This window comes from Rhinolophus sinicus, chromosome 12 (assembly GCF_057876585.1).
Source record: "Rhinolophus sinicus isolate RSI-liver-muscle chromosome 12, RSI-T2T, whole genome shotgun sequence".
NCBI lineage: Eukaryota > Metazoa > Chordata > Mammalia > Chiroptera > Rhinolophidae > Rhinolophus > Rhinolophus sinicus.
In genome coordinates, this window is record NC_142512.1 from 31850447 (window position 1) to 31866171 (window position 15725).

Sequence of the window (15725 nt, forward strand, 5' to 3'; positions counted from 1 at the left end):
TGAGTGCCTGCTACTTGCCAGCCTTTTCCAGGCCTTTTAGGTTAACCCATCTGATCTTTACAACAGCTCCCGAGACAAGTACTGTCACCTCCTTTTTATGGATGAGTAAACTCATAAGTTAAATAATTTGCCTAAAACCACATGGCTGATAAGTGGCAGGAAATGCTTCTCAGAGGAGAGGAAGTTAATCCAAGTTCTGACAGAGGGAAGACGTATCACCTATGGAGTAGAAAGGGCATTTTGTGCATCAGATTTGGCCATATATAGATGAAGGAGCTGGACCTGAAAACCAAAGGCTCAGATTCCAAAATGTGTTTTAATATTTATGGGCTGTGTGACATTGGACAAATCACTTCACATATCTGGGTTTTAGTTCTCTACCTCCTAAGATTGTCGGAAAGATTGAATGATGTAATATATGTAAAGAAGCTATCACAAGACCTAGAACATAGGAAGCACTTAATAAATTGTAGTTACCATCATCATCGTCATTATTACTCTCACCAACAGTGCAATTATCATTCATACTAAATCTACTTCATTTACTCTTAGCATTTTAGGAGGATATAAGAAGATAATAGGTACTCACATAAAAATGCTTTGTACCAAAAACATCAGAAGTGATTTTAAAGTACAGGAATTTATTTTAAATCAAGGAAGCTGAAAAATACAATTTTCAAAGGTAATAAAGTAAATGCAAGGTAATTGCTGTGCACTTCACAACTGTCTTGACTCTTATGTTAACCAGAGTCTTAACTCCTATGGGTGCGGAAAGATGATGTAAAGTGAAAAAGCAAACACATTTCACCAATCTCTTCAGGCCACGATGTTTGCATGTATAAAGGTCAGCTGTATACTTATTGCTCAGTTAGTCACTGGTTTCATCTGGGAGCTTTAGCAAGGTCAGTCAATCTCCTACAGTGAATTCCATCAAAAAGGCTGGGGTATCAATCAGAGATTTACTGTCTCATAAATGACAGGGTTCTCTTAAACCTATGAATAGGGAAAAAAAACCATAAAGAGTCAAGGATTCCCTTTGTGCCCAGAGGGGATGGGAAGGAGGAGAAGAAAGTCCATTTTCAACTACAACAGTACGCAGCTTCAGATACACATGTCAGTCTTGCCAAGCCCCATGTGAGAAAGGAATAGAGACTAGGATGCCCCAGAACGCCAGTGACTAGTTTCTGCCAGTAGACATCTATGAGTTTAATTAGTTCTATAAACACTTCTGAGAGGTCAGCCCTTAACGAACACCGCTGCTGTGAACTCAGTGTTTCCAAGTAGCAGTCACGGTGATGATGCTGATAATAAGAAAAATCACCATAACCCATCAGCATGATTTTGTTGCCGTAAGGATTAGACTACTGTCCACAGCCCATTTTGTAGACTCTATTTTGGCCTAATTCCTGCATCAAAGGAGACTTCGGGAAATCAAGAAGAGACTGCTGCCATCAAAATGCCCCTCACAGCTATTTTTCACAGGTTCTGATATACTTTGTTTTCCTATACGTGTATATACATTTCATTTTCAATACAGGGGAAAGAGCACCAAATGCATCCTGAATCCTTCACAGAGTAACATTCATCCACGACCGTGTGGGACTTAGGAATGGGGAAGGTCACTACTTCTCAGACTCTTTTGAGGAATCCCTGTCTCTTCCACAAACCTACTTTTTTTATGATGAAGCTGATAGCATTTTCCTGTTCTTTCAAATATGTGAATTGAAGGGATTGTTTTGTATTACTTACATGAACACAAACACTGCAACCCACACTTGCGTGCAAAGCTCAGAGTGTACTAACATCCCTATCCAGCCCCACGTTTAGGTCCACTTCCTTCCTCAGTCTCCACTGCCTTCATTAAGTGTGCAGAGCTCCACCTGAGACGTGAGGTATCTCGCAGGTATTGAGGGGATTCATCTTCACAGGGTAGGGGACTGTTTCCTCTCTTTTGCAGAACAGAATAACGGATTGGAGTCCACTCTGGGCACAGGTAGAATGACATTTCCTGATTTGTAGCATTTGCCAAATTCTGTTTTGTAAATATTCTTATCACAGACAATTTTTAAGCTACCAGTGTAATGTTACTGAACTCAGAATTGGAAAGAGACGCATACAAAAGTTTCTCGAGACATTGTGCGTGTGTGCGTGTGTGTGTGTGTGTGTGTGTGTGTGTGTGTGACTTGTCTGTTTGTTTTCCTGCACGTGTGTATGATATTGCAAGGTAGAGGGACGATTTCACATTTTTCTCAAATTGCAAATAGTCTTTGTGAGTGTTTGAAATCCTCCCCAATGATCTTTTCTTCTGTCAATTATTTGAATGTTGGTGTTCCTCAGCCTTTCTCCTTGAAGAGTGCCATCCATGCCGTGCATGACATGCTGCCCATATTCTGATGAATCTCAAGTTGCTATCTCCAACTCAGAACATCCACCTGGGCCTCAAATCCGTACTTCAAACACTTTCTAGAACACCTCTCTCTAGATGTCTTCTGTGCAACCAAAACTTAGCATGCCCGACACTAAAATCACCATCTCCCTTTCTCCTCGCCTTACTTTTCTGCGTCTGTTCCGTCTTAGTGAATGATTGGCGGCTTTCCACGGTTCCTATGCTAAGCTACAAACTTCACAAAGTCGACTTTTATTCTTCTACCTTAAAACCTCACAGAATTCATCAAGTCCTATACATGCAGGAGTATATATAATATGTAATTCTGTATATATTGCATATTTAATCTATTAAGTATATAATATTTAAGTATACTCCCTAATCTCCACTTATACATTAAAATTGCCCTAATTTAGGAGTTACAATTTCACCCAGACTTTCCCAACACCCTGCTAGTTCAGGGAAGGCAAACACATTGCTTATGATGCTGCCATTTTCTCTTCTTTCCCTTATACTCACGACAGGTATCACTTCTTTATTACTGGAATCTGATTGTCACTTTTGTGTTTAAAAATCTATGAGAGTCCCCTCTTGCTTACAAAATAAAGTAACAGATTACTGGTTGAGTGTATACGGCCTTTTACAATCCAGTTATCATGGAGACGTTCACATTTATTTACCATTTTTGACACAGATACCCTCATCTCTCGTGGTTACAAGCCATCCCATTCCTGCAATCTGAAGGTGTTTCACATTTCCTTTGCTCATACCCTTACCTCTTCCTAAAACTCCCTTCCCCATTCACTGTCCCCATTCCTCTTTTCCTTTCCTAAGTTTCTCTGGGCAGAATTAGTTGATCCTTCCTCTGAATCTCCAGAACACTTTTTTTTAACCTAAAGAGCATATAACGCTTTTCATTACTATGCTTTTCATTGTTTACACATATGTCTAGGAGATCATTCCAGGTAATAACTATGTCCTAATTCAATGCATAATGCCTAGCAGGTGTTCAATTAATATATGTTAAAAGAATAAATACAGTGGGCATGGCTCCTTTCTCTTTGGAATGTTTGCTTATTTCCCTTTAGCCACTAATTCAACAAATACATTTTTTAATATCACTGTGTGTTAGTCATTGAGCAACATCCATGACAGAAATGAGCAATTTCTGCCAAAGCATCACACTGTATCTAAAGCAACAGGAACCAAGTGAGAACCACTTTAAGTAGCTTTTACGCAAACATTTCAATCTGTCATGCTCCCTTCCATGGATGAAGTAACTGTAAATGAAGTATTTGGCTCTCAGAGAGTTATGGCACAATTCTTGGCTCACTTTGATAAATATTGATCTTGTATAAATTACTCAGGAGAGGCAGTCGATGGTTCTCTGAGCAACACACACAACCCCCCCACTCCCCTTTATGCAGAGACATAAATCATTTATGAATAGAGCCCCACATGCTCCATGAATAAGTCCCTTGGATTCCAAGATGACTGATACTCAAGTATTTTTCTCATTTGAGTGCAGACCTAAATTTAAGCAAGCAGTCAGACTACACGAAGTTACAATGCCCTTTTGTTCCCTGTAAGGTGAGAGATGCATAATAGGCTTTCAAGGGTAAACATCACATGTTTCAAAATAAACACCATTCAATGCAACTCCACATTTGTGCCTTTAATAAAGCTGATGGCAAGGGGATAGCTCTTTAGAAACATCTCATGTCATGTTCATTCAATATTAAGTTTTAGTTGCCGGTGAAAAGAGGAGGGTTAGTGTATGTGTATGTGTGGAATTGTGGAGAATTCGTTTTCTTTGACTACAGTTTAATCAAGGCTTTGGTTTCATCTGGAAAGTTGTGAATAGCACAATAAGGGGTCTGTGTGTGGTGAGTAGTCATTAAAATAAAGAACCAAAGGGCAGCAAACATTGGTTTTCAGGGATTCTTGTGGTAAGATTAATAATGAGAGTGTTTAACCTCTGGGGACTTCATCACTGAAAGGACAGGAGGGAGGATAAAGAGACATACTGACAAATTGCTTTGTGGTCTCTTGGCAGGAGCTGGAATTTGTCATTAGAACTCACACAAAGGTTCAAAATGCTGAAACTTCTTGGGAAAAATAAAGGAATGTGACTTATGCTTTCTGGTACCTTTACTGATGTGACTTTCCCCACCTTGAATGTTTTCTGTCCTCCAGCTCCAACTTTTTCACATTCTGTGCATTTTTGTCAGTTTCTTTCACAGTTTAAGTTGCATATAACCCATGACACAAGACATCTTATTTTTAGGAATTGATGGACAAGAGTTTTTAAATGAGAGCTCAGAGATATACAAACAAGGAGAATTACTGCAGAATTATTTATAAAGGAAAAAGTGGAAAACCACCTAAATGCCCACCATAGGAGACTACTTAAACAAATTATGGAACAATCCTACAAAGGAATGAAAAGCAAACAGTTAAAAATGTGGTTAGGTAATTATAAATACACCATATAGAAGGCTGTTCACGTTGTACTGAGGTTTTTAAAAAGTACAGGGAGGCTGCAAAACAGTATAGTATGATTCGTTTAAAAAGAAATAAAACAAAACTACTATATCATGTATATATTCGTATATATACAGATATGGTTTATGATGGTTATGTCTTGGGAATATAATTAGAGCGAGAGGGGGGTGAACTTTTACCTCTTCCATTAAATATGTCTATGTCAGTTGAACTTATTATAACACATAAAGGTTATTGTTTGGTTTGGTTTTGGTAACTGAAAATATTTTTAATAAAAAGCTTATTTGTCTTTTAGATCCAAGACCGATATCATCTTATCTAGCAGTGAATTCTCCTGTTTCTGCAATGCAGTAGAATTTTGTACCAATTTTGTAACACTTGCTGCATATTGTTGCAACATTAGGGAAAAAGCATTTAATTTGATAGCAGAAGGCTAGAGTTCAAATCCAGATCTTCCACTTTCTAGCTATAGAGTAATCTTGGGAAATGATGTCACTTCTAAGCCTAAATATTGCTTTCTGCAAAATGAGAGAAACAACACAATCTCCACAGGATCCTCGGGAGTTGCAAAATGAGAGGCATTAATAAACTGGTTATTTGTGTGTTTGTCCTGTGCATCCTATAACATTTCAGTTCCCATGACAGCAGGGACTATTACGCTCATGAAGTCATTCAATAGCTATAGGTTGAACAACTGTCATGTGTCAGGCACAGTATTAAGCTCTAGGGACACAACAATAAACAAGAAAGATGGCATCTTCTCCCACATGAAACTTACAATTAAGTGACGAAATCACACAAATAATCAGACAATCACCAAACAGTGTAGAAAGTGTTATAATAGGAGAATCAGGAGACTCTTCCTGTAGGAAGTGACATTTTCAGCTGAGACCTGGAAGATGAATAAGCTTTAGCAGGCAAAGAAGATAGGATTTGAAGAGTGTGTCAAGTAGAGGGAAAAGGGACACGTGAGAGTGTAGAACACTGATACATTCAGCATGGCTGGAACGTAAAGGGTGAGGAGACATGGTGACTACGAGATGAGGTCTGACACCTCCCTCACATGCCTTCTTATCCTCCCTGAGTGTTGCTGACCCTCTTGAATAATCAGTGGGGGCTCACAATATCACAGAAGGTTAGAATGTGTATGTCTTCCAAGCAACCCTGACTCAGCAGCCACTGGACAATAAAAGGGTCGGAGACTCAGAGAGCCAGCACCTTCTTAATAGTTATCCAGAGACCTGGCAGGCTCCAGAACACATGAATCCGTTCGACCTCCTTCAGAGCTAGGACACAAGACAGAGGAATGTTCCAAACGAGGTAATCTGGAACATGGAAGGGATAAAAGGATGAAGGAGATGGGAGATGCATTTTTGTCTGTTCAGAGTAAGGGATATGTCAGACATTGGTTAGATATAGCAACTCAGCTATTATCCATGGTGCACTTAAGGACAGAAAGTCAGAGAGAGGGGACGTATCAGCACACAAACCCCAGCTGCTTAAAAATCAAGAGGGGAGTGGGATGGTAGATGAGGGTAAAAGGGATCAAATATATGGTGATGGAAGGAGAACTGACTCTGGGTGGTGAGCACACAATGTGCTATGTAGACGATGTATCACAGAATTGTACACCTGAAACCTATGTAACTTTCCTAACCATTGTCACCCCAATAAACTTTAACAAACAAAAAAAAATCAAGAATGCCAGAGCCTTCTGACCAAATGGAAAGCTCTGGCATCAAGACAAACACATGAAATAAAAAAGGTATATCGCATGTGAGCAACCTAATACAAAGGCTAAGAATCACAGCATTTTGGTGCTCACACTGGCCTCTGAGGTTGCCTGGCTATCTTATTTCATGAAGGAATAGACTGATGCCCAAGGACAACGAACTCCAGTCATTTACCCATGGAGGCATCCATGAGTTATCTCTCACAAGTGCCTACAGGGTGTTCCCAGTCCTATACTCTGACAATAGAAAGATGAGACAGTGCTTTTCTATGGCTACATTGTGCTTACCAAGTAGTAAACTATTTAAGATATTTTGAGATGTGACTCAATACAGTGGACATATCATGAGTAAAAGCTAGAGGAAGGGATTCAGGAAGCTTTCACTAAAGGACGTAACATCGAACTTGTTCTTGAAAGAAGCACAGGCCTTTTGCAGGCTCAAAGGGGGAAGATAACCCTGCAGACAGAGCAACTGGGACACAGACAATGACATATATCTACTAAACCAAGACAGGAATCAGCAATAAAGCAATTTCAGACCACCTAGTCACAATACGTCTGAATGACTCTACCTCAACATCAATTCAAGACCTGAACAAAAAGGAAACTTGAAGGGGATAGATGAATTCATATCTTCTGACACCATACGAGTATTTGCTGAACGAAAGCATCTTAGTAACACGTTACAGATTTGAGTTTCTAAGAATTTTTTTTTCAAAGGGTAATGCAAGAAAAAAGCATGAATGGCTATTAACCACTTAATTCAGATTTATAAGGAAGGAAATAATGGTTATGTGCGAGGTAGATGAGTGAATAAAGTGGTGGAAGTGGGGTAGATACCTTTTAAATACCACGTTTCCCCGAAAATGAGACCTACCCGGACAATCAGCTCTAATGCGTCCTTTAGAGCAAAACTTAGTATAAGACCCAGTCTTATTTTACTATAATATAAGACCGGGTCTTATATAATGTAATATAAGACCAGGTATATTATAATTTAATATAATATAATATAATATAATTAATATAATACCAGGTCTTATATTAAGTTTTGCTCCAAAAGACGCATTAGAGCTGATTGTCCGGCAAGGTCTTATTTTCAGGGACACAGCGTATGTTAAGTGATTATGTACGTAATTTTACTTAGTTTTCACCACAACTTGAGTATGAATAGGATTACCCCCATTTTAGGGATGAGAAATATCAAGGCTCAGAGACATTAAGTGACTTAGGAGCACAGAGCCAGGAGGTGCTAAGCTCAGAATTTGAGTCCTAGTCTATCTCCAAAGAGAGTGTTCTTTTTATTACGTGAATTTCTCCCAGGAACCCTAGGAGAAAGAGGCTGTGGTATCTTTGAAGTCCATAAAAAGCAAGTACAGCAATCCAAAGAGTTTAAAAGATGGCTATCTATAACTCCATGGCTGAGGACTATAAAAGAAACACAGCTTGTGAAGGATAGGCACATTTCCCCCCATTTTATTATGGACATTTTCAAATGAAAAGAAAAGTTGGAAGAATTGTACAGTGAACACCCATTTTCCTACCACCTAGATTCTACAATTAACATTGTGCTGTGTTTGCTTTGTCCAGATAGGCGCTTTTTAAAAACAGTAAAATTCTGACTGTCAAATCACTAGCAGTTAGAAGTATAATCACAAGTCTACAAATTACTATAAAAATGTAAATACTAGACCCTAAGCTCCATGAGGTCAAGAACCATGTTTGTTTGTTTATCTCTGTAAAGCCAACACCCTGCTTGGCTCCTGGCATAGAGTTAGCCCTTGGCAAGTCTTGATTGAATGAATGGATGACATCATTCCAGTGAGTAAAAATGGACGTCAGCTAAAGAAGTGAATGTATGTTCCTTTATGCTCTCTGATAAGTTAATAATAGAGGAGAGAAAATGTTCTACACATGGAAGGACCCACAATTCATCAGGGAACAAATACATCAGAGAACTGTCAGGTTGGTAAAGACAAGAATAAACCGAAGTCAGTCGTTTTGCATCTCCTGACATACACTACAAACGGGTGTGGAGAGGTAAAAACTAACGTAGTAAAACTCATTAGAGATTAGGACGAAGTCTTTCATTTTGGTTAGTGATCAATTACACAGGTAGATGATGGGGGAGCTGCCACTTGGTAGAGTTTATTTAAAATTTGAAAGTGGGGTGGAAAGGGAATCGATTGTTATGAGCTAGTAGTATAAATGTGTGGTTTAAAAAATATAAACCAGACTTAACATTAACAGAAAAACTATAGATCACAAGAAGTCAGGTCCCACTGTAGTCTGAGTATTCCTTTCAACACTGGGAGCCATAACAGTGTTACTGAATAAACTCGAATGTGTCTACAGGAATAGAGAAAGGAGCTTTTGGTGATAAGGGGTTAGAAAACTATTGTGGAGTTAGAATCATTAAAGGAAGTGAGGATATAATGCACAGCATGCTGACTATGGTTCACACTGCTATATCACATATAAGACGGTTGTTGGGAGAGTAGATCCTGGGAATTCTCAACACAAGGAAACATGCTTTTTCTTTCCTTTGTATTGTGTCTGTGTGAGACGATGGATGTTGGCCGAACGTGTTGTGGTGGTCATTGCACAATATAAGGAATCAAACCAGCGTGCTGTAACACCTTAAACGTGTACGGTGATATACGTGAATTATTTCTCAATAAAACTCAAAGGAAAAAGGAACTTGGGATGGTTAGACTAAGGAGGAGATAATATGATAGTTTATCTTCAAATATTTGAAGAGCTGACAGAAAAGGAAGTAGAAATGGTAGCTAAGCTGACTACATATACATATATGCATACGGAATTGAGTCATATTTTATATATTTTTTAAATACACACACATAAGTACATACATAAGAATTCAAACAAGGATGGGAACATAAGAATTGTTATACTTCATGGTCCAGAAACAAACAGAAAATGAATGAGCTAAAACGGTAGAAACAGTTGAAGGCCAGGATTCATGTAAAAGAATGCAGTTTTTGTAAAAGATGGGAACAAAAACAAGAATGATCTATGTTCAGAGGTTGTCCACCTCTGGTATCTCTTGTGAGAGTAGGAGAGTCACTGGGCCGATTAACCACCGTCTACCACGCACATACACATGTGTGTACACACACACACACAAACACACACACACACCAGAGAATAGTAAATGTGAACGGTAGACACAGACAGGGTAGTTCCTAGGTACTGATGATGCAAGAGACATCCCTAGAGGCATGGATGATGGACTCACCGGCCCTACCACTCCCACTGGAAACTGAGTGGAGAGGGAGCTACAGCAACAGCTCTCACACTTCCTCCTCTTAAGCAAACAGAAAGTTGAACCTGCAATCTCAACTACAGAGATGAGTACAAAATGTGAATACCAAACATTCAACAAAAATCTATAGCATAAAAAAGAGACAATAAATTCAACAAACAGAACTTATACCCAAGGAAATAAAGTGAATAGAGCAGTTAATGAGGTTCGTGGAAAATAGATATGTGCTTCATTCTTTCTGAGAGTAAAGCTAAGGCCAACAGATGAAAGTAGCAAGAGTTAGACTTTAGCACAGTCTGAGGTAAGAACTTTTAAGAAGTAATTATGTTCAACCAGCAATGGACATCAATAAGAGCAGATATTAGTTTGGTGCAAAAGTAATTGTGGTTTTTGCAATTATTTTCAACCTTTTAAACCACAATTACTTTTGCACCAACCTAATATTAATAAGCTCTAGCCTTGACACCATCCTACACAGCATTTTAATCAAATACTCAGTTAAAGGCATGAAAGGGTGCATTATCAAAACAGAGCAGCTTAGTTTGAAAAACAAAAAAAGCTTAGCCAACAGACTAAAATTAATTGGCCCAGATACCAAGGGACAGAAATAAATAACCCTATAATCACTGGGCCTGGCATATAGTAGCCCTCTAACAAGTATTTATCAAATAAACTTAAGCACTGTCAGGGCAAACGCATGTCCATCTTTATTCAGACATGAATAAGGTGTTCAAGTTCATACATGGTGTTCATTGAATTTTCATTCTAGAAGGGAAGCCAGCTAATATATAAATATATACATGTATGTAGTGATACTTGCCATGAAGAAAAATGCAGATGAGTAAGAGGACAGACAATAATGTGTAATCAATCTTGTTCATTTGCTTTGTTTTGTTTTAAAGAGGAGAGACGACTTTAGAGAGGGAGACATTTGAGCAGAGACCTAAATAAAGTGAGTCAGTGTATTAGTTACCTATCACTGTGTAACAAATTATCCCAGAACTTAAAACAGCTTTTATTGTCCCCCAGTTTCAGAGTGTCTGGAGCCTGGGCATGGCTTAGCCAGGACCTCCGGCTCAGCGTCTCTCACAAGGCCGCCATCAAGGTGTCCTCTGGGTCTGCAGTCACCATACAGCCCAGCAGGGCGAGGATCTGCTTCCTATCTCACTCAGGAGGTGGTTGGCAGGATTCAGTTCCTCCAGCCTGTAGGACTGAGGGTGTCAGTTCCTGGCCGGCTGTTGGCCAAAAGGTAAGCCTTGGTTCTTTGTCATATCAGCTCCTCCATCGGGCAGCTCACAAGTGGCAACTTATTTTATCAGAACAAGTGAGAAGAGCCAAAGAGAAAGAACGTGAGCGTGAACTAAGTCACAATCTTTTACAACCTAATTTCTATGTGACATCCTATTACTTGCTCTTCTTCAGAGCAAGTCCATTCTATTCTTTAGAAGCCAGTCACTAGGGTCCACTCACACCTGGGGAGGGGATTACAAAAGGGCGAGAGTTCCAGGTGGGGTCCCTGGGAACCATGTCCCAAAGCTGCCTACCACAGGCTGAGTGCTGCATACAGATGTGGGGGAGGCGCATTCTGGGTGTTGGGAACAGCAAGTGCAACGGCCAGAGGGACAGACAGAAGGCTGGAGAGGAATAAGAAAAGGAGGAGGAAGAGCTTGAAAATACCCAGGGGCCAGATCCCATGTCATATGGAACTTTTTAGGTCTCACTAGTTTGGATGTGATTGAGTGTGAAGGCAATTCCATAGAGGGGTTTGAGTAGAAACGGTTCAATTAACCTTTCTTTTCTGAAATCATAATGATAGCAATTGGTGTGTTCTATTTGCTTATTTATTTCTTTGTTTTGATTTATTTTTAATGACCGTTCTAAGGGGAAGTTGGTAATTCCATATTAGTTGTTCTCTCTATTATAAAATTGTTCTAATTTATTGGTTCCTAATTTCCTGAATCTGACATGCTTGTGATCTATAAGGAGATGGTTCAGAATCACAGATTTTTTTTTTAGGATTTGAGCCCCTTTATGTTGTTTGGGGGAAGAAGGATTAGTGGATTTATTATTGTATTATTATTATTATTTCATTCTTATTCACTGCAATCAATTGAGCTTGTCCCACTTCAGCCTCAGGCAAAAGTCAGGAAAACAAAGAATGAGAAGCCATATGGTGAACCTGAGCCTGACTGTGCTTGTGGAGCCATCGGGAAAGGTCTCCCCTAGCCCACGGATATTCAGGGAGTGGAGGGTCTACTTCCTCCCCGAGAATAAACACACTTAAAATTGCTGATTCCTTCTCGCTAGTTATCTGGGTCAGTTAATCCCAGCACAGAGCTGCCAGCTGAGCTGTTCCCTGGCCAAGCCGCTCGGCTTTGAAATTCTCCCCCAGGCTACCTCGCCCAATGATGTCAGACGGGGTGAGTGCCCTGCCAGCCACCCTCCCTCACAAGATGATGTGCAAGGGGAAATGCACACTGTCTTTGCGCAGGAAACATCTGGTTGATCCGCTAGTCCTCAAACGGGTCGCTGGCTGTTTTATAAGTTAGTGGAACAGAATAGGATGGGAAGACACTGAGCTTCAGCGATTACTCAACCTCACCAGCAAGTGAGAAATTAAAATGAGATGTGAGGAAACGGCCTCCCTGGCAGGTCCTCTCCGGGGACCCGGCACCATTGCTGCACAGTCACATTTCCTAGCTTGTAATGGAAAACGAACGCTGTTTATAAGAGCTTAAAGTAGCTGAAATGGGAATATGAGCCAAGTGGTATAGTGGAGGGTGAACTCCTACTTGGAAGCTTTCAGCAGTCCAGTAATTATTCAATACCAGGCCTGAAATATAGGCTCCTAATGAAGAATATTATTCACTTTCCCTTGGAAAATGAAACACCACATTCACTGGTAAGCAGAATCCATGACCACTTAAAAACAGATCCAGTCCCTCATAAGCTGTTTGACATAAAACAAAAGTCACTGTATGTCCTTCACTGAGCTCTAAGTACCGTTTTTGTCCTCCTTGGTTTCCAATGGCTTTTTCTCAGTTTATGAACCACTAGAGAGGAATCGTGTAAAATAGATAGGAGAAAATGGATCCGGTGTGCTGCCCCACCCCCACCAACCTCCATATCTGTCCCTGGGGGAATACAGGCTTTCTTAACTTTCAGGATTCTGGCCTGCAAATGAAAAGGTCTTCTCTTTTCCTCCTGCTTTGCCTCCTGCCTCTGTCCCCTCCCCCAGCTACATCAATAATCCCTTTCTAGTGTGTGGACTTTAAGATGGTTGATCTAAGTCCTCTAAAGGTGTTGAATCAGAATGCAAAAGCAAAAAAAAAAAAATTTAAGTCATAAAATAAAGCAAAAGAAAAAAATAACTGAAAGACGAAACAATTCTAGCTTTAAAAAATTTGGTGAGAATTAGGTGAAACACAAGATTAAGTGTAAATTTGCTGTGTATCCATTTTTCTGGCATAGTGGTCAGATTGAGATCATGGGGCTTTAAGGCTATTGCTCCAACACTGATTCATTCATTCCTTCAGCAGACAGTTTTAAATACTTTTGTGTGTGTTCTCTATCTTGAGTATATAGTTGGGAACAAGACAAAGTTCCGTGCTCTTTTGGAGTCTTTATACATGAACAAGGGCGAGGACAAAATGATCTAATGTGTAGGAAGTGCTTAGCCTGTGCCTGGAATTTAATACGTGGTCAATAAATATTAGCTATAATTAGCTATGACCCCAAACTGTACCTATTTATCTGCCTCCCACACTCCCACCTCCATGTTTTGCCTCAGGCTATTCCTTTTGCTTATGAAGAAAATCCTCTCCACGTTTTGTAAAATTTCTGTCCAATCAAGATTTACGATGAGGAATTCACTCACATGATTATGTAGTCTAAGAAGTCCCAAAAAGATTTTAGAAACTATTTTTAAGTAGACATACCATAAAATATTATTACTGAAAAGTCCATTTATTAACTTTTATCTTACATCAGTTTAAGTGACTTGTTCTTAATTATGTTTAGATTACTCATGAAAATTTCATGAAACATTGAAGTTAACTATCAAGTTATCTTTCTTGCTGTTAAATTCTGTACTAGAGGTAACATGAACTTGACTTTCAGTAAACCTGGGTAGAATAAAAATACTATGTTTCATGCTAATAACTCTAAAGATATGCCTGTTTTTAAATAAACCAACAAACTTAAACTAGCTTTTACTTACTAGAGATTATCCTAGATCATGTGAATGTGAAAAACATTTGGGTTGGTTTCTGTATTTCTGAAAATATACTTGATTTATATGATAGTTGTTTGTCTTTAAGCCAATTAAATAGAACTCTTTACAAATAAATTTTGGCAATGCCATTCAGAAGCACACACACAAAAAATCACATATGTGATTTATATGTGATTTTTAAGATATATTTATAAGATCTTATAGCTTTTATTTTAAATTTGTAGCCATAAGACAGTTATAATGCAAAACTCACTAGTTTATAAAAGAACTTGGATCCAAATTATGTTTCTGGCAGATGGAGTAAGTTTACCTGCTCAGATAGCTTTTTACTAATATTTCTGAAAGAGATTTTTAAGATTTTTTCATAGGTCTAGTTTTCAAAATAGCCTTTTTTTTTTTTCTTTTGTCTCCTTTTGATAAGAATTACCTTGGTTCCTAGAGCAGACCAGGTAGAATGGTGCATTTCAAAAGGCACAGAGAAAGAATGCAAGTTCCACCAAGGAGGATTTTTATTCCCCAAGTTCAGATCTTTTTATAATATCTGCAAGTCTTTTGAGATGAATAGGGGAAGTTTGGGCATTTGTTAAAAAGGAAAAGCAGATTTTGAATTGTTACTAGAGCCGCATTTCTGTTCTTATAAAGTCTCGATTTGTAAGAAAACAGTGTGGTTGTTTTTAATTCCTCAAAGTATTGAGTTGCCACCTGTAGGATATCAAGAGACTGCCCCACCCACCCAACTACATTATCCTCAATTTGCTTCTTTATGTCAGGGAGAAGATTTTCAGCTAAGATGAAAATCAAAAGATTCCCATGTTCTAGATTTAGAGCTGGGTGTCTTAGGAACAGTTCATTAAATCCTTCCACAAAAGCTTGACAATGTTTTTCTTTCCCTCTGGGTACATAGTTTAATTTTAGCTTAGGGGAAAAAAGTTTCTATCAGGCTCTATCAGCTTCCAATTTGACCAACTTCTGACCACAGAACTACTTAAAATAAATAAATAAATAAAAATCCTTTTGAATATCTTGTCAGGTTCCAGTTGGGACAAACAGTAAATATTCCCGGCAGCATTGAACAACCACATGGGGACAAACGGCATCCATCCCCAAAGAGGGTGCAAAAGATACTACACTCACAGGATCCAGAGCCACTTTCAGAGACAACCAAAATAAAGACAGACAATTCCCCTGAGAGCTGGCAACAGTCCATTGGACCCTGGCTGCGAATGGGGTACAACCCACATTTCTGTCCAGCCATATTCTGGGGGCCCCCAATGTGGCTGTTGCCAAGCCAAATTCTCAGAACACAAAATGAGACAAACCAGAAGGCAACAGCTATCCATGCGAGAAACAAGACAGACAACAAGTGGGTACCTGAAAGCAAATTCACAGGTCACAATTCAAAGATCAAACTCTAACAAATGTTTTCTGCCTGCCAATCTGAATTTGGAAAGGAAAGGACAAAATGAAATCTTAACGGTCCTCTAACTACCAGGCACCACAGATACAGATCTAGAGATGGGAGAGCTGACTTTGGTAAGAATTCTCACCTTTCGCTGGCTTCTGCAGGATTCCGTCTGCAGAC